This window comes from Nilaparvata lugens, chromosome X, assembly GCF_014356525.2.
Source record: "Nilaparvata lugens isolate BPH chromosome X, ASM1435652v1, whole genome shotgun sequence".
In the NCBI taxonomy this organism is placed as follows: Eukaryota; Metazoa; Arthropoda; class Insecta; order Hemiptera; family Delphacidae; genus Nilaparvata; species Nilaparvata lugens.
In genome coordinates, this window is record NC_052518.1 from 28,463,575 (window position 1) to 28,489,714 (window position 26,140).

General features: G+C 33.0%; 1 protein-coding gene across 2 annotated transcripts in view; it reads right to left on the reverse strand.

Annotated features, from left to right (window-relative positions):
• Nucleotides 1-22,303, reverse strand: part of LOC111052054 (fatty acyl-CoA reductase 1) — a 54,768-nt gene extending 32,465 nt beyond the window's left edge. The window contains exon 1 of one of the 2 annotated variants that reach the window (XM_022338670.2): nt 22,158-22,303. The gene's annotated coding sequence lies outside the window, so the exon portion shown is untranslated. Of the gene's footprint in view, nt 1-7,027; nt 7,442-22,157 lie in introns of those variants that run through there. The other variant, XM_039443113.1, reaches the window with a different exon arrangement.
• Nucleotides 22,304-26,140: the final 3,837 nt, after the last annotated feature.

A 26,140-nucleotide genomic window follows, 5' to 3' on the forward strand; every position in this document is an offset into this window, starting at 1 on the left:
TCACTTGTCATGCGATCTCTGACGTCACAGTTTCATTGATTGCTTGATCGATAGTAGCGCTAGTTGTCGTCTGCTTCTTTCAGTGTTTTCTAGTTTAATATTCGTCTATAAGTATTTTGAATTGTATTTTCATTGTTTTTGAACCTCCATTGGTATATTTCAACATTCACATCAACCTCAACACCATTAGTTCGCTTAATATCGATTTTATATTTTCACTTCATTCGATGAGTTTGTGCGCATCACTGCCGATCACGTCATGTTTCCACTACGGGTAGTTCCTGTTTCTTCACCCAGCGAGCAAGCAGCAGCGTCACTCTCCTTGTACAGCCATACAATGTAACATCTTAGTTTAACGCATCCATCTTAGGAAAACTTTATCCATTTTCATCATTCATTATGTCCTAGTTTGTGTGCTTATTCGATAACCATTCAATGCATTTATCATCAGTGAACGTCTTTCAACCATAATTTCTATGATTTTAACATACCTTTCGGGACTTTTCTACTGAGCGTCCTTTTTGCAAATCACGCCATGCTTTCTGCGTACCACGTTTTCAATTATTCATCATATTAGTGTTATGAACTGTAAGTAATTTCAACATTCTTTTCCACCATGAATTCTACATGAACTTTCAACAATTCTCAACATGAACTTTTGATTCAATATTTATCACTTCAATTTTTACTGAGCATCAGTACACATTATTACATTCATTCATCTTGTATGCTCGTAGGAGATACATTTCAACTTGGGAAGTTTGTGCAAGTGCAGCTTACCTTATTCAACATTTCAACTTGGGAAACTTGTGCAAGTGCAGTTTGCCCTTCATCGTCAACCGCTACTCATTTTTAGCTACTCAGTCTTAGCTACTCATCATTCATTTAGTCGAACTTTATCAATCTCAATTCTTACTGATGCCAGTAATTTCATTCATCAAGAACATTTTATCTCGTTATTCAAATATTTATTCATTTCAATTACATCAACTTTAGGACATAACCTAAAACATTTATTCTACTTAATTCATGGTGGAACCTTTTTCCAATTAACATTCAACCAGTGAAACTCATTCAATTTGTGAAGTGCCCATTCGTCGTTATATTCATTATCAACTTTAATATCGGAACAGTCTCAACTTTCAATATCTCAACGTATTCAAGTCAAGTTCTCTTCCTCATCGGTCACCGTTTATCAGGATATAGTCAGGATATCAACATCATTCAACTTCTATCAGCCCAGCAGCTGTCTGCAACTACAATGTACTTGACAGGAGTCAAGTTTCATCCGCGGATTTTGAGTCACCGTAGGCCTATCACTTCGGCAACACATCATTAATTATTCAGGGAAGTCTTATTCTAATATTCACATTTTGTACTTACCCTTTCAGAGGCACTGCGTCTACTGGTAGTCTTCATCCCATCAATTTGGTTCTTGATTAACATCTTATTCCTAAATATTAACTATTTAAATACTATCAATCATTCAATTTTATCCTATATTATTATTACTTATGTGATCTACATATGGTAATTTTCCCTATGTAATTTGACATGCATTGAGCTGTCATTTCCCAGCCTGCTTATGTCATACAATATGCTGAGCTTTGTCTCCTTTCAATATTGTATTTGGTATTTTTCAACCTTTTCTATTTTTTAATTATTAATCGAACCTTCAGTTCTGGACAGACTTTCTGCTCCTTCTGCGTACACTATAGCCAAGTTGCTATAGTTGTCCTCTTTCAGTGTTACAAAGTCAACAGCTTGAAAGCTTCAGGTACGATTGGATTCTACCTAAACTGAATTCCTAGTTATCATTTTTGAAATTAGGTAATTGTTCATAGTCATATAAATTTTTGTACTTTCATACCTTTAAGATTGCTAAGAATTTGCAGGACTATTTTTTAGGAATTCCATCTCTCGACTGATTTTATTAGTCAGGTTAGAATTCTCATCTTTACTATCATTTTTCAAGTATTTTAAATTTTATTCAATTAAACATTGCTAAATTGTACGTTCAATTCAATCATTACTCAATGTCATTATTGTTCTATTATTAGTTTCAGCATCAATATATTCTATTTTGTATTTCAACATTAATATTGAAATTCCAATTTCATCTTTGTATTATTCAATCTTTTACGCTCACAGAGGTAACGTCATTTTGAAACATTGTATCACTAATCTTAAACGTACTAGCAAAAAGTCTAGGTACAATAATAAATAACTTAAGTGCATTTCTAATTCTTTTTATTTTAATTACGATTACATTAATTTTAAGCATTCCAATAGTTACATACAAATATCAGCATTACATACGGATAATAAGAAATTTATTATCTATTACTCGTCAATTATTGGTTATCGTTATTGCACTACCTTTGTGCATTCTACTTGTGCTCAGACGCACATTAAACCAGAGGTATTTTTTCGGATCTACACATTCAAGGTATGTAAATCCGCTCATAGCAAATAATGGAGAGCTGTCAGTGCCTAGATCAGATATAAATCTCATCTATACACTTTCACACAGTCCGCTACTTTGCAGATCGGCCTTACAACCCGATCTACTGACAGTGAACAATCCAATTGTTGGATTAAATTGTATTCAAGGAATAACACAAGCTCTTAATGAGCTTTGTGTATGAAAGGGTGAATACTGAATAAACATTGCTCTTGTGAATTGGGGACCTTGCCAAACGTAGAAGCAACCACGTATCACTTCCGCGATTACCAATCAAGACTTTGCATTGAATAATACATTATAAGTTGATGTATAATTAATAATATGACTAGGATGAATTAACAAAACCCCACTATTCTTCCGTTATAGTAGTATTTTCTATTGTGATGTATTGTAATTAGTTTATATCGATTAGTTAATATTAGTTAAATATCGATTTATTAAGAATTTAAATTTATTGCATTAAAAGTGACACACTTTTACAATTCTGAAAAACTATATACTTTATGTAGCGAATTTCTTATACCTGATATAACTCAAAGTTTTCAAGTTAACATTCTATTACAATATAAATTGTTATTTTCCAATATAAAATGAACCCAATACAGTTGACTAATGCAGATTATTTTATTAGCTCTTAGCTCTGATCAGAACACTCTCTCAAATACTTTGATATAAAATATGGCTATGGTTTAAACTAGTTATTTCAACTTTTCATAGGTATTAATATTTGCGATTGACAGCATTCTAGTAGAAGTGTTTAATAATTGTTGTTGAGTTGGATATTTTGTTATAAATTGGTGAAACTATTATATCGTTGTTTGTTGTTTTACGTGATTATGGCCTATCTACCACTAAGTAAGTAATTGACTTTCACCAATAGAATCAAACTCAATTAATTCTATTTCAGCTATCAAACTTTAACATCTACTATACCTAATTTGATGACTACAATATAGTTTTGATTTCACCGAGACATGTATTAAAAAAAACAAACAAAAAGGTACTGTTTATTTAACTGAATTTTTTATATCATATACAATATACTAGCAATTAAAAAGGTCGTGAAGTTTGCGAGCCTCTAATAAAGTCCAAGATATAAAACTACTTTATATTGAAAGAGGCCTATTGTATAACTCTTATGGGAATTATGGATAGATATAATGGTACACTGTAGTGAGCTTACAATATGCCTTCAATATTCAAATTTTAAAACTATATTCTTCAAACCAAGTCCAATCAATCGAACTCAGGTCATTTCCGGAAAGAGGTCTGTTTTGTTATTCTGAAATAAATAATTGATCGGAATACTGTAAAATTCAGTCCGGCTACAAGTAGCGTCTATTTTTGTTAGAGGAATGAAGGAGAGCAGAGCAGAGCAGAGGTCTGACCTGACTAACCGGTCACTGCGAAAACCCGAAGCGAAAGTAGTTGAGTGGCTCCCATATGATGTGGACAGGAAAAGTCACCTGACTCCCAATGACATGATTCACTCAAACCAATCACCTGCCTCAGACAATAACAAATTCCATCCTAATCATTATTAACAGGGCAAGTATTTTTCAACTTTTTGTGTAGTTGAGAAGTTGATATTGTGGTAATTATTCATATTGAATGAAAAAGACTAAGAAATTGTCAAAAAACCACTGATTTATTGATAATTATTAGAAAGACCGGTTTTCGGTTATTACACCATTGTCAATCTCTGATAAAACGTTTTATCAGAGATTGACAATGGTGTAATAACCGAAACCGGTCTTTCTAATTATCAATAAATCAGTGGTTTTTTGACAATTTCTTAGTCTTTTTCATTCAATTTTTCAACTTCTTCTCAAAGTTATTGAATGAATTATGATTAGGTGATATTATGCAGACTGTGTCCTCGACCCCCCCCCCTCGCACAGTAGGCATCCCTGTTTTATGCAACCTATTACTAATAAAAACATTTATTGATGAATTAATTATAACTATTAAAATAAGTTATAATGTTGATACTGTGAAATAGAACATGATCCAGTTGAAATTTCTGAACTCTTCACTAATTCTTTTACTGAATAGTATCATTACTGATTGATTCTGAAAAAAAATTATTGCAATTTTTTCTGTTAAATTCCTAATGCATTTTTGAGGTTTAATTTATTATGACAATTCTTTTCTTGTCTGATTAGTGTAATTTGTATGTCATATTTCAATAAAAAATTAGATTATTTCTTATAAATTGAGAATCACACACCAGTTGAAATTCTATTGAAATAACTACAAACTAGAAAATTTAAAACTAGAAAATTATAGAAAGCATTATAATTCCTCTCAATAAATAAATAATTAATTTTGTGTGGAAATATTATAAAACATTACGTTTATGGCTGAAATATAATGGAAACATAGTTTAGAACTGACGCATGAGTTAGGTACAAGGTTGTCAACCTTTGCTGGAGGCACTTGCTTTTTCCACTGTTCCAAGCGTTATTGACTGTTGAGAAATGTATCTGTAATTTAGACAATTAAATCTACTAGAATGAATATTAATCGCGCGGTTTGCAAAGTGAGAAGGTAAGTTGCGGCTAGGCCGGTTAACCATGCTCTAGATGTGCGATTTCAACATCATCTCTCTGTCTGCTCCGCTGCTCTATTACTTTCTATTACTCTCTTCTATTTTCTCAGTGCAGTCGAGACTACGAGTGTGCACTTGTAAAGATACTTTAGTGAGATTTACTTCAAACTGTCAGCATTGCATTGTGTTCGTGCATTGATGTTGTTCATAAGGAATTATGACATTTTAAAGTCAATCTCACCATAATCGTTGAACTAGTTGAACGGATTCTAATGAAGAAAAAATATGTTTCACATAGGTCAGGTATTTTTTATTTCAGACAGCCCTAAAATTGATAATTTAAAAAAACGTTTAATGTAGGTGAGGTCGGTAGGTGATCGCACACAGCCTATGCCCAACACTTGAATAATTCAATTGTTGTGTATTCATTAGTTAATTATTTGTGTATATGCTAATGCAGAGTTGTTTAGAAATACAGGTAATCTTTTATTTATGGAATTGATCAGGTGCGATCTGAAAACGTTGACACCAGACCTTAGCCAGTCAGGTCATACGATATTTTTATTACTACTATAATAATAATAATAATATAATAATAATAATAATAATAATAATAATAATAATAATAATAATAATAATAAATGCCTTTATTTATTTTCAAATACATTACAAACAAATTAACTTTTGAAATAATAATTATCATGTAGGCTAATTACCCCATGGATTGAATCCGTCCGGGGGGAGTTGTGAGTGACATATAATTACGAATAACTACTTATATTCAATTTTAAAATAAAGTCAACATTATAATTGAGTTTAAGAAAGTGCACCAATTTGAACAAGAAAAAACAATTTTGAAAAACCACATAATAAAAATTCAACACAGGTGAATTGTCTTTTCAGAAATTGAACTCGAAACTATTCTAAGAACATGGCCTTTTCACTACTCTTAACGGATATTTTTGCGGAACTACCATGCGTTATACTATAGACTCTATAAATAGCCTCCACTCGCTTTACCAAATATCAATATCCTGATTAAAAATAAAATATGATAACTAGTAAGCAGTCCAATTTTCAATTAGCTGTGGTGATAATTTTCAATCAGGCACAATTTCTCAGTGATAAGGTGTTGTTTCACATAGTTAAACTCTCTCGTTTTCTCTCGAAAGTCTATGTTGTCAACTTCATTAGCGAATTCAGCTACATTGTAAGGTGCTACCTTCAAACATTATCCCATTATTTAGAATACTTTGTCTCTTCATGTTTGATACCAATGACAACATTATTGGGCGTTTGGTACCGGGACCAGCAGTTCCTAATCGTTTGACAAAATCAATATCTGTCTCTTTCAGTTCAACTTCCATCACACTATTACTCAAATCCAGTATTTTCTCCATGATCTGCTCACAACTCTCTCCCTCTTTCTCCTCCATACCGTAAAATATAAGATTTTTCTCTCTGCGCATGGAATCAATTACTGCCCGTTGCCGCGATACCTCGAGTTTCAACCTATCATTCTCCTCAGTCAGTTTATCAATTCTTTTATTCTGCTCTCCAAGCAACGATGAAATATTCAATTCACTAATCACTTGTTTGATAGTTGTGAGCGTATTATCATTGATCTCATTTTTTATTTTCTCCAGCATTGCAAACATAACTTTCTCACTTAATGCCATCCTAGATTCAGTTTAATACGATATAGCTAACTAGGATGTGTATATGTCAATTATTTGCAAATCGAGCACTCTGTAAACTCTTCAACTCAAAATTAAAACTTATTGCAAGATTAAAAATTAGGACTCGGAGACAAAGGAAGCTGAGGGAGCGCCAAGAGAGCATTCAAGGCTTTTTGGAAGAAATAGGTAGCTCCTGAGATGACAGGCAAAGGTATCAGGTGTGAGAGAGGCTAGGGATAAGTAATGTTGTATTATAAAACGAAATAACTTGAGAAACAAGAAGACACTGCCATCTAGAAAACAGTACTGAACCAAAAATTCATAACTTACGCCAAAAGTCTGCAGACCATTTTTGGAGCGAGATAGCGTTGCAATCACAAACAACAGCTGGTTGCTGTAATCAACCGTTAGTAGAATTTGGCAGTTTGGGAGGAGGGTGACGAAACGATGACCCTCTACTCCACCCACTCATCACTCGTGAACGAAGATAAGATAAATTCTTCAACGAAAATGATGGCTTCTTCAATCCTTGTGTTTCTGAACGGAGTGATCCGAATAAAAAAACCGCTATATCTCTGTTAATACTTGAGGAATCGCAAATATATTTGACACACTTGTTCACAGCCCTTAATTAAACGGTTATGCCGACTTTTAAATCTCTCACTAGACAACAAACCACTTAAATACCTGAAAATTTCACCAGCAAAAACACCAACGACTATACTTACTTATCAGTCACCCCCACCTCCCTACTACTATCTATAATATATAATAAAGAAAAGAATTGGTTTATACATGTAGGCTACGGGATAGGAAATACACGAATTGCGCAACATCACACCTGAGCTACTGAACAGATTAACTTGAAATTTTGCACATAGATACTTAATATACCGAGGATGGTTATAGGCCTGTTCTAAGTTCGTCAAGTTTTTAATTAATTCGGCAAGCTTCGAGTTGATTATACTTTGCTTGGGAGTAGTCGTAGATAAAATAATGTATTCAACGGTTTTATCTTCGGTCTTCTCATTCTTCTTCTATCTACCTTCTAATACACAAATAACGCATCATCACGTCTGAACTACCAAACAGAAATTTTGCATATAGATTCTTAATATACCGAGGATGGTTATATCAAACTTCGCAAACCGAATTCTATTCGTCTAGTTTTCTGGTACGGTCGTTATTTTTCGATCAATTCTAGTACCAATTGAATAATTTTAAGAATACGGTATTATTTTGCTTATAAAATCTTGTGAAACATTGAGTTAGCATCTTTAAAATTATTCGTTCGAGTTGATAAACCTGAATCGAATTCAACAAATTTTGAAATCTACTAAAATTGAAAAATAGTAGATCATTGTCAATTTTCAAGGTTCGAAAAATCACTGATGTTGATTTCCAATAGAAACCTTTATATTCTGATCAGTAAATTACGATATTAAGAATAAACCATCTTTATTGGGTATAATATCTTCTTTTTGGGATAAACTATCTCATTCTAAGGTATTGGGGAAAGTTCAATTTCTTGTTGCAACTCTCTCGTTGATGCTGTAAATATTATTTATTTCAATTGCAGGGTCTCAGTTACTGTGAAGTAAAGAAAATATATTTCAGGCACATCCTCAATGAGTAGATTTGAAGTAGTTGTATTAAACAATTTGTATTTTCAATTAACGAGAAAATAGTTTGGCTACTAGGTCGACAAATACAATGGTACCGTATTCGATATTGATAAAGATGTAACTAACAATCGTGAAAATTTTCTCGTTATGCTAACATTATTGCTGAGTAAAATATCATTTACTACGTATTTTAAAGTCCAAGTTTTGTTGGAGTAATGGATGATGATTACATAAACTCTGTTGTAGATGAATACATCGGTATTAACATGCATAGTTAGATCCTCTTTAAATGTTCAGCATTATTTTGTTGACTGGCAAACATTATTCATGTTATTTATAAGGAATGCTAACAGTTAAAATGAATTTTAATATAGCAATATTTGCTAAAGGTATAATTTCAAACAGTTGGATGAATGTAACAGTTATTCCGGCTAGACTGTAGAGCATGGTACCTCGGCCCAAGTCACGGGCTACAAATTTCAGCATTATTAACCTGTATAATGTACAGGTTCCAAATGAGGAAAACAGCTAAAGTGAGATTCACTTCAAACTTTCAGTGATCCTTATAGAGAACATCAATGCTTCCAATCCAATCAAAGCTGACAGTTTGAAGTGAGTCTTACTATAGCGTAAAAAGTTGTGCATTGTAATAGGGCCGACGTTTGTTAGCTTTCTTCTAAACCTGTGGACAAATTGTGTGCCTCCACATTTTTGGTTACGCTATCACCTATCCACTAAAAAAAGTCTGAGGAAAATTTTGGTTCGACAATAGAGTTGCGGAGGGGAAAGGGGGATTGTCCGTATGTGGCAATAGCTGACTGTGATGATATAACGATGCTGGGATCTTTTGAGGAGTCACTTTCACTTGTTGACGAAGGGCATGAATGTGTAAGTAGACTGAGTCTTCCTTTCTGTAGCTTAGCGCGTCACACCACCTCATAGCAAGCATCATATATTGTATAATTCCATCTCATCACTGTTTATCACTATTGGTACATTATAAATAATTGTTTTAAAATTGCACGAACAGAAAACGACCCTTGTACTTATTATTGAATTATAAAATATTTTTTAAATAGCTCAAATAGTGAAGGATCCTTGTACTTTAACTTTGATCATATAAATCCGTTCGTCGAAAGAAAAAAATATTATTTTTTAAATTTGATTAATTAACGTTTTTGGTGGTTTCTGTTTGTACTGGTAGACTGCACCGAGTATATCCCTCTCCCACCCTGTATGTCCATAGACAGTTCCATGAATATTTTTGGAATATTTCAATTTCCTTGACCTTGCCCAAGTTTAACTTATATTCTCATCTTATAGCTCATGGAAAGGCCTGTTCTGCACATTTCGGCGTAATTTTGATGAAAAGTCGAACTTTTAAAGACGATTTCATTTCCTCGTGTCGGAAATGAGTCGAGGATGAAGAATCGTTTCCATATACAACAAATGACTTGGATAAAAACTGTCTTATGTTTATTCAAGGTCGCTTCGAAGATGAGCTCATTCATTAACAGTAAATCAAGCTTTGAAATTTTGGGTTTGAAAGTTGGCAAATTGTTAGTTCCTCAAATGCTGAGATGAATAAAATGAACATTCATTGAAAAATGAATCTTGTCATAATATTTAATAGGTCCATTTGAATCCAGGATTATCATTTCGTTCCTAGATTTTCAAGTTTCCAACAAGCTTAGGATTTCATTCATGTACGAGTTAATAGTGTTGAAGATTATCTCCTATTTTAGGAAAATACAGTTATTTAAACGTTACAACAAAATCAGAAATGAGAAATGCAGCTGTTCGATTGAGAAAATAAGGTTCTTAACTGAGAACCCGGAAATTGATATTTTCTAATTGAATCAGTCTGGCTTTGAGGTATTTTTAGTTTTACACTTTTTCCCATTCTCAATTCAATTCAATTCTTTATTGCCAGAATTTAACAACGCAACGAATCAAAGGTTAATAAATCAACACTTATCACAATAAAATTAACTCCCCAGAACTAAAAAACTAAAACTTGTTTCAGGTACCACCAGCAAAGAAAAGTCTTTGACCGCTGGTGGGAGTAGCAAAAAGTCCGATTCAAAATAAAAACTAAAAATAACACAATACAAAATCAAGTTGATGACAAGAAAATACTATTTCACTGCAAAAAAAAAACAAAAGAGTGATAACAAAATTTGAGAGAGAAAAAACAAAAAAGATTTTCCAATAGGAAAAACTAATATAAAACAGATAAAATGAAAAATATGACTACCATTCAGGTCTCAGGAATTACAAAAAATAAAATAGAGATTGCTTTAAAAAATATAAATTTAGGCTATATATAATCATCATTCAGGTCCCAGGGAAAAGAAATACTTTTCCTTAATCCATCCTCTATTCCCTTCAGAGTAATAAGCCTCTGTTCTATTTATTCTATTCATTTAAGCGAGCAATTTCTGTATGTATCATATTTTACATCAGAATATGGAAACCGAACTGTGTTCGATAAGTATAAAGGCACAGGGTTGGAAATTCAGAAGAAAATATTTAAAGAATTTAATAAAACTTTTATTAGAATCAACAACTCAAGTACCCAATTAATTATGTAATGTTGAATATGAATTAGGAAGAGAATAGAAGCAGCTGATTTAGTTTATTTTTCTCTTTTCTCTATGAATCTGATCATTGCTGTTCACCCCGATTTCAAAGCAGTGAAAAGTAGAAAGAAATAACTCTAGTAGCATTGAGTTATTAATTGCTTGCAATTCAGCTGACAGCTGTTTGATTTTGATTAGTTCTATATTCAGCGTTGGTTATGGGAAGCGTTGACATTATTATCAAACTTCACCAAGTTTCACTATTGTATTCCAAATTTCACCATAATCGAAAGAGCCGTTTTCGAGACGTACGACCGACATACAAACATTCATGAAAAAATACAGAGATTGCTTGCCTAAAACAATAGGAAAGTATCCGTTTTACTTTTGAATATTATATTTAGATAATATGTGTTTTATTATAAATAACTAGCAGGTAACCCGTGCTTCGCAGGGGTGTATTTTATAACTTGACAAACTGAAAACTTGACGTAATGAAATCTAGAAGAATTGAAAATAGGTCTATGAGAATCCTTGGTTGATTAAAAATTTATATGCAGCATTTCAAGTAAATCAGTCCAGTAGTTTCAGACGTGATGATGCGTCAAACATAATTGTCCTATCCTTTACACGTGTATACGTGTTTAAGCAAGTTCTTTCCTTTATTATAGTATAGAAGATGATAGATAGATGGATGATATATCCATCTATCTATCATCTTCTACACTATAATAAAGGAAATTAATGAGAATAAATTTTCAAATGTTTCAGATATCGATGTGCGGTTTTCACCATACCTTTTCTCTGAAAATCCTGTATCGGAATCATGTATCATATGGCCACCTTTCAATTAAAAAAAAGAAGTTGGATTCAAAATGGATAAAAAAATTTGGGTGCGACGGAAAATCTGTTTTTATTATTCGAAAAGGATCCCCAATCATACCTATCTTCTAATTTCCCTTTTAAGAGAAATGTTCTGCTGCTTCCATACAACAACTGGAATCATGACAAATAATTGAAAACTTGACAAACTGAAAATTTTATGTAATCAAATCTTGAAGAATTTAAAATAGGTCTATAAACCTCCTCGGTTAAGCAAGAATCTATATGCAAAATTTCAAGTTAATCAGTCCAGTAGTTCTGACGTGATAATGCGTCAAACATAATTTTCCTATACTTTACACCTGTATACGTTTATAATCCAATTTTTTCCTTTATTATAGTATAGAAGATGATAGATGGATGGATGATTATTGTTATTTTACTAAAAGATAGAATAAGTTGAATAGTTTCCCTTTTAGAGGGAGTTTTGACAACCCACAAAACTCATTTTTCATTTGAAGATATAACGAAAAGGTGCATATGACCTTATTTTTTTGCTCAGCTTGCCAAAATACCCCTCATTCCAATATTAAAATTTTCGACTGAATGTACAGTGAGTCAGTCATTCTATCAGGGCTCGAATAATTTTGAAATTTTAATTAAATAAAAATGGAAGAGAATAATTTCTTTATGTAAATAACAACACCTTTATTCAAAGACATATTAACTGCATGCGTTTTCATATTGTCGATACAGCATTGATGAAACTGTAGACGTTTATTTAGCACTTTGTCTCAAAAACTGTTCTAGCTGAAAAATTAATAATCCATGCCACGTGTAGGCCTAAACATTGCATCAGGAAAACGAAGTTTTAAAACTCTGTTTTTCTAAACAGATGTTTTCGAGACAATTTCTTTGATGCAGCTGTTTCACATTCACCATATTATTATACAGAGTTTGTGAAAATGAAAATATTTATTAATAATTTTTTTTTAATAATTATTTAGTTATAAATAAAACAAAACACTGATAAACTTAAATTGCAGTTTTTAATGAGCAGCTTTCTTGCTTCCATTTTACAGAACTGGACAATCAATCATACCAACTGTAACACTCCCCCTCGAACATAACTAAATTCATCAAATCAATACATAGAAATATTACATTGAACATGATAATGCAGATATAACGATAAACTAGCAATCGAAACACTAAAAAAAAGCTACAAAACCAGATACGTTACTATAATCATGATTACTAAAAAAATACTTAATTATGTAGAACAATATTTCAGTTTAAACTTCTTTATTCAATATGATATTTCTGAACTTGACAAATTTGTCCTTGCATAAAGTTTTTGTTAGAATATCGGCTGCATTATTATTTGAGTCCACATATTCAACATCAATTACTTCCTTCTCATATAATTCCTTTATGAAATGCATATTAATGTCTATATGTTTTGCTCGCTTCGAGTTTTCAAAAGTCTTTATCAAAGAAATAGCGCTACAGTTGATTATACATTTTTTACTGTAAGATTTATTGAATTCCGATAACACTCCCTTTAGATTAATCAGCTGAGGCTGCACAATACTTAGCTTCCATAGTGGACAAGGCTACGCTGGTTTGCTTCTTAGAAAACCATGCAATAGGGTTAGTACCATCTAAAGCAAAAAATCCACTAACACTCTTTCTTGTCATTAAGTCACCTGCCCAATCGGCATCTGAATAAGAAATCAATTTGACATCTCCCTTTTCAAATTTCAAACACATATTTTTAGTTGAATTCAAATATTTAAGTACTCTTGATTGGTTGGCCTATCCAGCACTCTACTCAGCATACTAACAGAAAATGACAAATCAGGTCTAATGACAGAAATATACATTAAGCTACATACAAGTCGCCTGTAAGGTACATCAATAACAAATTCGGAATCATCTATTTTAAATCCTACCTCCATTGGAGTGGCTACACTTCGACAATTTTCCATATTAAATTCGTTCATCAATTTTTCAATTAGGCCTACTTTGTTTTGTACCCGAAATAAACTATAATTTGTTTTGCTAATACTCATTCCCAAGAAATTTTTAGCCTCACCCATATCTTTGATTTTGAAATTTTCATATAGAATAGATATCAAATTTTCAACTTTTTCTACTTCACCAGTAATTAATGCATCGTCAACAAATAATAGTGAATAAACTCCATTAGCAAAATACAGCAATAATCATGCAGTGATCTTCGAAACCCGTTTTTTAACATTACTTCATTAAACTTATCGTTCCAGCACTTTGGTGCACTTTTTAGTCCATATAGAGCACGATTCAATTTCAATATTTTACCTGGATAATCAAGTCCTTTTGGCGTTTTTAATCCTCTTCCTTGAGATTACCGTTCAAAAACGCTGTTGGTACATCAACTTGTCTTAAAGTCCAGTCGTATTTTACTGATTGAGATAGAAGAATTCTTAATGTTGTCATTCTACATAACGGTGCATAGGAGAACTTACTGGATTCGTCTTCTTGTTGTTGGAAGCCTCTGGCAACGAGTCTAGCCTTCTTGGAGCCATCTTCTTTCACCCTGAACACCCATTTTGTATCGATGACGATCTTCTCTACAGGTAACTGACCTGGAGACCAGGTACCAAGTGTCTTATGTGAGTTGAGTTCACTGTTGATAGCGTTCTTCCAATCAGGACACTTCACTGCTTCTTCATAGGTACTGGGTTTAGTTGTCTGTGTCAGGAAACAAAATGCAGAATATAGTTCATAATCGTGCAGATGGTTTGGTTTGTTGATTATTCTGCCCGATCTAGTAGAGATTTCTTCTGGATTGTGTACGTTGTCATCTCCGTTTTCTTCATTGTCTGTGTTGTCATCGCCTTGTGTGTTTTCATCTCGATTCTCTGTTGTCTCATAATTTCCATTTTCTTCTACTGTCTGGTTCAGCTCTTTCGAATTATCTTCAATTTTCCTTGATTGGTATACATTTTGTTCTTTGTTCTTGAATACAGATATAGCTTCATCAAATCTTACATCCCTTGATCTTACAACTCTCTGTTCTTCCTGTAGCCAAAGTCTATATCCACCTCCACAATAGCCAATCATTACTGCAGGCTTTGCTCTTGAGTCCAATTTATTTGTCTTAGGCAGTACAGTAAACCATGCTCTACATCCAAAAATTTTCAGTTTCGAAATGTCTTGTCTACCATTCCATGAAAGAGATGGCGTTTCTCCTTTTTTCAGTGAAGAAGAAGGGCTTCTGTTCAACTCGTAAGCACTACATCTGATGGCTTCTCCCCACATTGATTTTGGAGCTCCTGAGTCAATCAATTTCGTTCTTATCATATTCAGCAAGGTTCTGTTCATTCTTTCCGATTTACCATTGCTTTGAGGGCTGTAGCTCATAGTATATTCTAGTTTGATTCCCTTCGTTTTTGCAAATATTTTGAAAAAAATTGAAGAGAACTCACCACCATTATCACATCTTACTCGTTTTACAAGTATTCCATGCTGTCTCTCCAATTCAGTGATGTATTCTATTGAATTATTCTGAGCTTCATTTTTTGTTTTCAAAAGACGAATAACAACAAAATTTGAATAATCATCTATGATTACTTGAAAGTATCTCTCCATCTTGTGTTGAAGGATTTACTGGTCCACAAATGTCTGAATGAATTAATTCACCAATTTCTTTTGTTGATTTCTTCTTCTCTTGAATGGTAGTCGAGTTGATTTTCCTTCAATACACACTTCACACTGTTGTTCATTTTTGAATGGAAGTCCCAATTCGCGTAGACTATCTTGATTCAAATGGCCTAAACGACGATGCCAAATATTATCAACATTAGACGATTTGCTTACAAAACATCCATTTTCAACTGTCTTCACAATGCTTGCACGCAAAACATAAAGTCCTCTCACATACAGTATTTACAGAATATTTCAAAATCTTTACCGTTTATACTTACACCCGACATTTCGATTGCGAAAATAAAGACTTACGAGAACAACAAAAGTTTTTAATTTTTCACATGGAACCGAACAGGATGATTTACGTTTACATACATAGTTATAGGTTAAGGTTAGACCGATCGCGAACACGTTTCACTTGTTATTTAACTTCTAATATTTTGACTAGTTTTTCACGGAAGTTTGTTTCTGGGCCCATAACCTTTTATAATTATTTAGTTATGAATAAAACAAAACACTGATAAACTTAAATTGCAGTTTTTAATGAGCAGCTTTCTTACTTCCATTTTACAGAACTGGACAATCAATCATACCAACTGTAACATGTTTTACACTGTTTACTCTAAAATCCGTTTTACACTGCCTAGGCCCAAAAATAAGCCGTAATAAATCGAACTCTATGGTAACAATGTGGGGGAACATCAACTGTTCAATGGGAGAGCTGATCGACTGTAAACAGAGATGGCCTTGAAGTTCCTAGCGTTCCACAATTCCACTTTGAATACTTTGAAGTTATGCGCATGCGCTGGATCGACCAATAGAATTTACACGCGCGACTAGCCATTACATTTCAAAATTGCTAATACTTTGAAGTAATGCGCGTGCGCTGGATCGACCAATAGAATTTACATGCACGACTAGCCATTACATTTCAAAATTGCTAATACTTTGAAGTAATGCGCGTGCGCTGGATCGACCAATAGAATTTACACGCGCGACTAGCCACTACATTTTAAAGCCTAGGTTTCTCTGAACCACGCAGCATCACTGCGAGATGCGGGATGCGCGATGACGTAATCACGCAAAAGTCTGCTGCAGCAGACTACAATACACTGTAGCTACAATAAATACGGCCTATCTAAATAATCTTCTACATAATTTATTTTATACATTAATACAAATAAATGTAAAAATGATTCAAACTTTTCTTTTAGCTAGCTCTACGTAATGTATTAAATATATATTGTTTTAAATTATTTTCATATAAGTATTTTAAGTTCTAAATCAGTTGCCTTTGAGTTCAAATAATAATAAATAAATAAAATGTGAATGCACTGTAAACATGTAAGCAATAAACAGTGTTAACATAACCTTTAAACCGTGAAGTGTAAAGCTTTTACAGAGTGGAAACGTGGAACGATCCTATCGTTCCACTCATGTTTATTTTTGTTTACATTTTTGACTGTCGACCAGCTCTCCAGTCGAACAATTTATACCCACCCGTATTTGTATCATGCGTGCCTGAAGTGTATCATATCTCTGTTTCTGTATCAAATCGAAACAGAATTTTGAAAGCTGTAACAGGTAACAGTCAAGCTTGGTCGCATCCAGTAGCATGCGGTCTTCAATGCATAAGTTAGTTATCTCATAGGATAAATTTACTAGAAGAGAAATCTATATCATTGTCTTTCACCTTCACTCAGGTGTAAGCACAATTATGTTACTTTCAATTGCTCTTTTCTTCATTTTGATTGAAACTACCTGAATAATGTGAAATCTCATGTAGAATATAGCTTAAAAATGGAAGGCTTCACTCGTGACATGAAATGACTATACTAAGAATATATATATATCAAAGAGGAGTCATTTGTAGGATAATTTACATTTGAACGAATATAATATAATTATTTTTCTGGATAGTGTGCTCATTGTTTTGTTTATCTCTTTATATATATATATATATATATATATTATATATAATATATATATATATATATATATAGATATATATATATATATATATATATATATATATATATATATTATATATATATATATATATATATATATATATAGATAGTGTGCTCATATATATATATATATATATTATGTATATATATATAAGAGATAAACAAAACAATGAGCACACTATCCAGAAAAATAATTATATTTTTCAAAGTATTCGTTCGAATGTAAATTATCCTACAAATGACTCCTCTTTGATAATTCCTATTCAGCTAGTATTTACTATCTATTCCTACTCAGATTTATTTTCTTATTCCATCATCTACTTAAATTGAAATGAATTCATATTCAAAGAATAATTTGGCTAGATTAACGACTAGCTCTTTGTAGCACTTGAGAAAATGCATGGTGAATCCAACAGAGATTGAGATTATTGAATGTCTAGAGTTCAAGATTCAGCAGAATATAAGACACAATATTGAAAGCAAAACTATAAATTTGTTGTAATCGAAGCATGGGCAAAACATTTCAAGAATCCATGGTTCAAATCACAACAACTCCTATTAAAAATGAATGACACGTTCACGTTGTTTTTGGCAAGTATTGCAATTTACTCGCAAATGTTCAAATGCTATTATTCATCTGACAAAAGGAGAGAGCTAATAAACCATACAGAAGACGAAAACAACCAAATATTCTTTTGAATTCTAAATGTAGGCTTGTATATTTTATTATTATTACTAAACGAAAATCCAAATTAAATGCTGTAATTCACCCCGAAGACTTCTGCTACTGCAAATATTGAAAACAGGGTAAACAGTTAGATGGAAATTCGATTAGCGCTACTATTTAAAAATTATTTGTCAGTCCCGGAATCGAGCCCAGTACCACCTAATTGGCGGTTAGGAATGCTTACCCTTACACCAAACTGACAATCTCTGGATAGGAGCGGTCATTTTATACGAAGCGATTTTTTACAGCATTTAATTTGAATTTTCGTTCAATAATAATGATTAATTCATTAGCATTTGAATAATTGCAATATATCAATAATTTCCATCTGTAGACTTGTCTATTTTATTGGAGCTGGGAGTGAGTTATTTGAAAGTGTAGTAAAAGTCTTATGGTAAGACTGGGATATTAATGGAATTAGCGTTCGTTTGTTTGGGTTCAAATTAGCTTGCTAATTTGGAAGTAATCTTGATATTGATTGAGTTATATTCCGCGCATTTACGAGGCGGAACCCCATGGCCAGCTGGTTAAGGCGAGCAAACCGAGCCTCAGCCTAGTTTACGTATCCCTATTTCATTGTAATCAATTCAGTAAGAAGTTTCAGAAATCAACTATGTAGTTCTTGGAGCAAAGTTATTTTACAACATCACTCCTTTATAGATCACATCTCATGGTTTATCAACACATCCGTGTACATCTTCTCTATGAATTTATCGAATATAAATACAGGAAATGAGCATAAACAGTGAACACCTTAAGGTATCTAATCATTTATTCAACGTTGCGCTATTCACGTATGTCCAAATCTAGATAGGCTATTGATCCTAGAATTAACTAGCCAAATGAAGTTCCTTGACCAATCTACTAGACTAGTCAACTAGCCTTGCTAGTTCTATAAAGACCACTTGCAGTGACTTCTCACAAAGGTAAAATATACAAGTAAAAAGGACAACTACCAATTTTGTGATAAGTATGATGTCTACAAGAGTCCTAGACTTTTGCGTATTATGAGGTATAGGCCTATTCATCATGGTATAGGGAGAATTTACCTGCAGGTTTAAGGTGAATGCAAATGAAGAGAACTAGCAACAAGTGACAGATATGACAAAGTAATTCAATTGATTTGAAAGTTGGTGGTGTTTGCTAAGAAACGGTTACCAGTCCAACTGGAAAACGAAGCTTCCGATGCTGTTTTAATCCAATTAACCCTCTTGAGTTAAAAGCGACCGCTGAATCAACCCCTGACCCTAACCAAACGTATTGTGCTTCTTTTAACAACTCGTTCAGTCTGAATTTAAAATTTCACTATTAAAATAATAACTGATAAGCTGGGTGAACAATAGATCGTCAATATCAATGAACGTGCTTATCTGATCACATTTCCTTCTAGGTTTGGGAAATTAATATTACTGTAGAGTATGGTCACAGACCTCATCAGATTATCGGTAATTATTGCTTTGTAATAATAAATATAAAATCATTGATAATAAATGTTATTGCTGAGCCGCCTAAAGTCGGTCTGTTCCATGTTAAATACAGCAATATGAGAAGTGTTAAACAGCAATCAGTGGAAAAAATTCATTCTGTATAGTTTGCTAACAAGAATAGCAGCACGTTTCAAGAGATTAAACACTCCATATTTTCAATAATTAATTTTTGAAGCATAAATTTGGCAGGAGGAAGGAGAAACGATCGACAAACGTAATTTATTCTCACTGAATATTAGGAGTAAGTTCACTAGTATTTAGTTTTAAAAATTCAGTAACTAGAGGAGCCTTACCATAAGGCTTATATATTATGATGGATATTAAATACCATAGACTCTCATTCTAAGGCAAGATTGGCAAGACCCAGCAATGATTGCTAAAAATCCCTTACCCCTATAAGTTACACAACAAATAACAGTTCTGCGCGGGTTACAAACCCGTAGTACGGCAATGACACCTCGTTAAGATAAATTGTATAAGAGATTTAGTGAATCAGTAAAGTAGAGCTCTTAAAAATTATTTCAAGAGTGGGGAAAATGCTGTCATAGGGGAAATCTGAGGACTTCAATAAGGGACCACCCTTTAAATAATTGTTTTTCATTCTGCGTTGGATGAAACCTATCATAGTTCAAAAAATGAATAAAAATACCTAACATAGGTCTTAGATTAATAGCTTCTCCTACAAGCACTACAAAAATACATATAATTGAAAAATAGTTCAATCCTGTACCACTGTTACATTATTATTTATCATTCATTTGAAGTTCTATTCCTTTTTTCTATGTTTTGTACTAATATGGCAAATAAATTGATTTGATAGGATTGGAAAACATAAGAAGCTTAGGTAAGCAAAGCTTACCTGTATAATTGATTCTTGTTATTTCTAAAGACGAAAATAAAATTGTTCATTAGGCGAAGCAGAGACTTCAACAGTTCCCTCCACCACTCAACCTGATGCTCAACAATTAATTAAATTTGAAGGTCACAAGATAATCAATGGTTATCATGAAATAATAAGCATTCATAGTCAACTTGCAAAAACTCGCAGCAATAATTGTTTCAAATATGATGTACCATATTAAGGTGAATTAGTGGTGGTAAGGTGTACCATAAAATAAGGTACCTACCATAAAGACCACTGAATATAAATATGATGTCTTAGAGCATTGAAACTCAAGTTTGGCTCAAATAAATAAATAAATTATGTCAAACTGACAATATCGTTTTTATTTCATCTATGGAGAAATTCCACAATATCTCTGTTCATAGTGTAAATTCTACTGTACCTTATTTCAACCGATAATATGAATGGTATTATAATGATAGAAAGAAGAATCGCATCTTTGAATTTTAATACATAATGAATGTTTCAATTTTATATTATAAAAATGATGATATGAGATAAGCTTTCACTACCGGTAATATTGAATATTACTGTAGGCCTACTGAACATACATTCAGCAATAATAATCTCTTACTGATTGATTAACCAAAATTAATACTAAAGATAAGATTTTATGAATAAGATTTAAATTGGAAGATCAATTATTCAGAGATTGTGATGATTACCTTCTGATGAAAAATTATCACCTAGTTTGAGAAGAAACTGATATTGTAGTGGATAGACTCACACTCGCAAGCTATCAAAAATCATCATTTCATTTAATATTTATTTTTCTATTCAACTTTTATTCCAGGAACACTCTCTGGTAGAAATTCATGAATCAACTTTATAGCAAAAATTGATAGAAGATAAAACCTAAAATGAATTCCATTCTTGGGGAAAAATTTATCGTTCAATAATTAAAGCAAAAATTGATAAAACGAACATACAAATAGACTGGAAAAAGTTTTATTCGTTCTTATCATTAATTAACACCAACGTCAATCCATTCTTATCGTTATCATTGTTATCATCGATATACTATATTATGGTATTGTATTTGATTTCAGTAACATCATTATCATCTACTGCAAATAAAAAAATATGAATTCTTTTAAGTATCTATGCATGCTATTCAGAGATTAGTGCTTGACAACTTCGAATTTTACATAAATAGTTAATTTGAACCCCCCAGTTTAATCAACGCATCAGATTAATCAGTTGTTTATTAAAAAAGTTGGAAACAAGAAATGATTGATTCTATGGATCTGAAACTTGAAAGATACGCTTTAACATATAGCTTTAATGTGATCGTTGATTTTGACAACATAATCACTTTTATAAGAGCACTCAATGTTAATGAATAAGACACAATAACGTTGACTTTCTTATATGAAATCAATTTGAAAGAAATTACCAATAAATGAATTTAATTAATTAATTAAATTAATATATATCAATTTTATATATATATATATATATATATATATATATATATATATATATATATATATATAAATATAAAAAAAATTGAATTTCCAAAGATTTTATGGAGAATGAATCAAATCATCTTGTTTCTAAGAAAAACAAAATCAACATGAAATTTCTCAATGAGTTCACAAATGATTGTAATTTACTGTAATAGAAGTGGAAGAAATAGAATACACTCACCAATTTGAAAGTAGCGCGGTTGTCTGGCAGATGAAGAAGCACTAGAAGAGCACCTGGTTTGGCCTTTGTCGCTTGCCGACTGAGCACTGAGACACTCGGACACTGAGAGACTGAGATCAGCTGACGATGAATGGAACAGAGGAAAGAAGTGAAATTCTTACGAAAGCCACAAGTCCCCCCTTCTCACTCCGGCTGTACACTCTCTCCTGTCCGACTGAAGCACAACAGCAAGGCTAAAGCCTACACCATTCACCATGACCGGTCATGTTAGGCCTACTATTGTGACCCAAAAAATGTAACTCCAGTACCCCCACGTTATCATCTATTCCTAAGGAATTATGCCCACATAAGCTCCAGGCTTGTCTATCGGTAATGAAAGGGAAGATGATGAGAATATGGACCTTTAGTTGAAGGTGGGTTCCTAACACTGGAAATGATTTAGAAGTACATAACAATGTCGGTTAGCTGATCTGGCCTCAATTTTGTTTGAGGATGATTTTACACATAGTCCATTCCAGTCAACAGTTATAGAGGGGAAAGTTTGGAAGACAATTTTTGACTCCCAATTGGGAGATGAACTATCAAAAGTCACCATCTCTACCCCTAGTGCTAAAGGGATGAGGGTTGTATAAAGTTGCATTTTTCCAATTTTCGCTTAGACGCTTATATCTTGAGAACAATGCGCTCCATCGACATGATAAAGATTGATAGATTTCCTACAATTTTTGTCTCGTTGAGTTTTCTGATATATTCAATAGTTTTTTGATATATGCTCTTGAAAGTGTGAGGTTTTTGAAAACAGGTTTTCTAAACACATTTTTGCAGTTCAGGACTTACTCACCAATAATGCATCGAAAAATAAGTAACAATCGTAGGATTGGAGAGCATTATATTTTCTTCCATTGTCGGGGGTTAATTCTCCAATTTTGCAACAAGTGTCAACTTAGCAGTACCACACCTTCAGCAGAGGGGTTAAAGATGGGCACTTTCGATATTTTTAACCCCAAACTAGTCCTGAAAGAGCTGCTGAGTCAAATATCAAACATTCCCTTCAATTTCCCTTTCAAACGTTCCCTTCAAATTTCTTTGTCAAATGATCTTTTGCGGCTAAATTGGAAAATTCACTCCCGGCACTGAAGCTGCTATAACAAATGAAGGAAATCATGAATAGTCAAATTGAAGAGAATTTAATGTTCTTCAATCCTAAGATTAGTATTTATTTTTTTGATGTATTGTTGTAGTTATAAGCCCAGGAACTGCAAAATGTTGTTTGGAAACCTGTCAACCCTGGAAACCCTTAGCACAGGGGGCATGGGTGGAAACTTTCGGTATGTCTACCTCCTTACCACCCTAGACAGAACTGCGAAGTCAAAAATTGTTTTCCAAACTTTTTCCCTTTATCCTTTTTTTAGCATTTATTGCCTAGACTATTGCCCTGGGCTTGTGATTGCCTAATTAAAAGGGCGATAATGATAAAGGAGTGAGTGGACCCACAGTTTTAGGTCTGCACAGTTCAACTCTACCTACAACACCAGTTCAATTCAATTCAGCAGAAAAATACGACACTTTCTTTGTTACAAGAAAACTATGATTTATATTTGTTATAAATTTATGGATGAATATCAACTAATGAGAACGAATATAATCAACCTCAATAATTCCATAATAAATTGATTCACAACATCAAAGTGATGTAGAAGCTCATAACTAGCTAGCTGTTATCACCTAGCTGAACTGGCCTTAAGCAGACACCGTTCCAACAGGAGGACTTAAAGGATGTTTAAAGAAATATAAACCCAAATTTATTATAATGAAAATTGAAATGAAGAAGAAAAAAAATAAGAATTTGGCTGGATGAGCTGGCTTATGATTGATATTCTCTTTTACTGCAAATTATTTCCAAAATTCAACACTGTCGTTTCTGATTTTTCCACAATGAAATAATAATAATATTTTTTTAGTTTTCTACACAGATGTAGCTAGTTATAGTTGAAGCTCAAACAATAAAGTTTGTTTAAGAAAAATCTGAAAAGGACGTACAGGCTATTTTTCATTAATCAACTACTACTACGTTACAAGCTGCAACTCGGTCAAGTTCGTTATGATCGGTAGGATTGACTTTCACTTTCAGCTTTCACGACAAAGGAAGCTCACTCACCATAATTTTAATAATATATTTATACCTACAATATTACATTATATTACTAGGGCTTCAAGTGATATGAAATCAGATTTATATTCAATAATTTATTTCATAATAGATTTCATCATTTATTTAATATCAGATAAATTTATGATTCAACACGTTTTTCAATATAAGCAAATTAAAAATGAAATTTATTCGCCAAAAGTTCCAATATAAGAAGTCAGAATGCTATAATAATAATATCGAGTGACCTGGCTGGCTCAGGTCTGGTGTCTCTGACTCTGAGAGTTTTCAGAGCCTCTGACATGACCTAACGACTGCTTTTTAGGCAGCCGGGACCGACGGCTTAACGTGTCCATCCGAAACAAGTTATATATTATATTATATAGAATGCTATAATTTACAATGACATAAATTCGGTATACTGGTAATCAGCAATAACAATTTTTCTATATATAATGTAGCTCAAGTTTTTTATATGAAAATGATCATATATATTAAATTCATATTTTGGCTCGACTAGCATAAGTATAAACTTGTGCGCTATCCGATATTTATGTTGCATATAGTTATTTATTACCTGTAAAAATTTGGAAGTGAGCTAAAAATTAAAGTCTAAGATAAATTTAAATGAAAAAGTCTTAATTTAATTGAAAGTATACCAAGTTGAATGAGACTAGCAAGTATTACAAGGCAGCTGAAAAAATAAGAGCAGGATTCACTCCCCAACTCATTGGATGTAGAAATAAGAATAGTCATTTTAGATGAAGACAAGACGCTACATTTAGTACGGGAAGAGCATTTTAATGAGCTCCTGTGCCTGGACAACCACCATGTGGAAATAGAGGTGCAGGAGCAAGTAATGAATGATGAAAGGGAAGATGAAAAATGAGAAAGCACCAGGTGAGGATGAATTATTTGTAGGGTAGCTGAATTCCTTAAGACTGGAGGGTCAGCTTTACAGAGAATGTTTAACCTGATAGGACACATCTGGGATAGTGAGAGTATGCCAATGGGACACAGGACTGACTTGCCCAATACTCAACAAGGGTGATGTACGGTATTGAAGTGTGCAAACTATAGGGGAATTACCTTTCTGAACGTAGCATATAAGATTGCATCAAGTGTAATTCATGCCAGAGTATCCAAGATTGCAGAAACAGTATTGGGGCAATATCAAAGTGGATTCGGACCTGGCAAGGGGACAGTGAACCGAATCTTTGGAAAACGGTAGATAATGGAAAGGTTCAATGAACATGGATTGGCTCTCCACTTGATTGATTATAGAAGCGCTTTTGGTGAGTAGGAGTGAGTTTCAGAGAGGTCTGCACAGCAATGGAATGTCTCCAAAGCTTACTAACCTTGTAGCTAAGACAATGCGGGATACCAGAGCAAAAGTGAAAATTGGGAGTAGAGTAAGTGAGCCATTCTCATTTGTATCAGCAGTGAAGCAAGGAGATGGATTGTCCTATACAATGCTGTCAAGAAAATTGACCAGGAAGGCACAATATTCTGGAAATGCAGTCAAGTATGTGCTCATGTTGATGACTTTGTCATCATAACTCAAAATCTAAAGAAATTGGATATTTGGAGAAGACACTCTATGGTATATGGTATATTGGAGAAGACACTCTATGGTATATGGTATAGGTTGGAAAAAGAGTCAGCTTTGATGGGGCTCAAGGTAGGCCTAAATGAAGAAAAAACAAAATACATAATAATGATGTCTCCAGATGCACACAACAAGCAAGACTGTTCATTGATGGAAAGACTTTCAGGGTGGTGACGTGCTTCACATATCTTCGAACAATTTGGTAGAGAGTTAGTGGGGAGGATA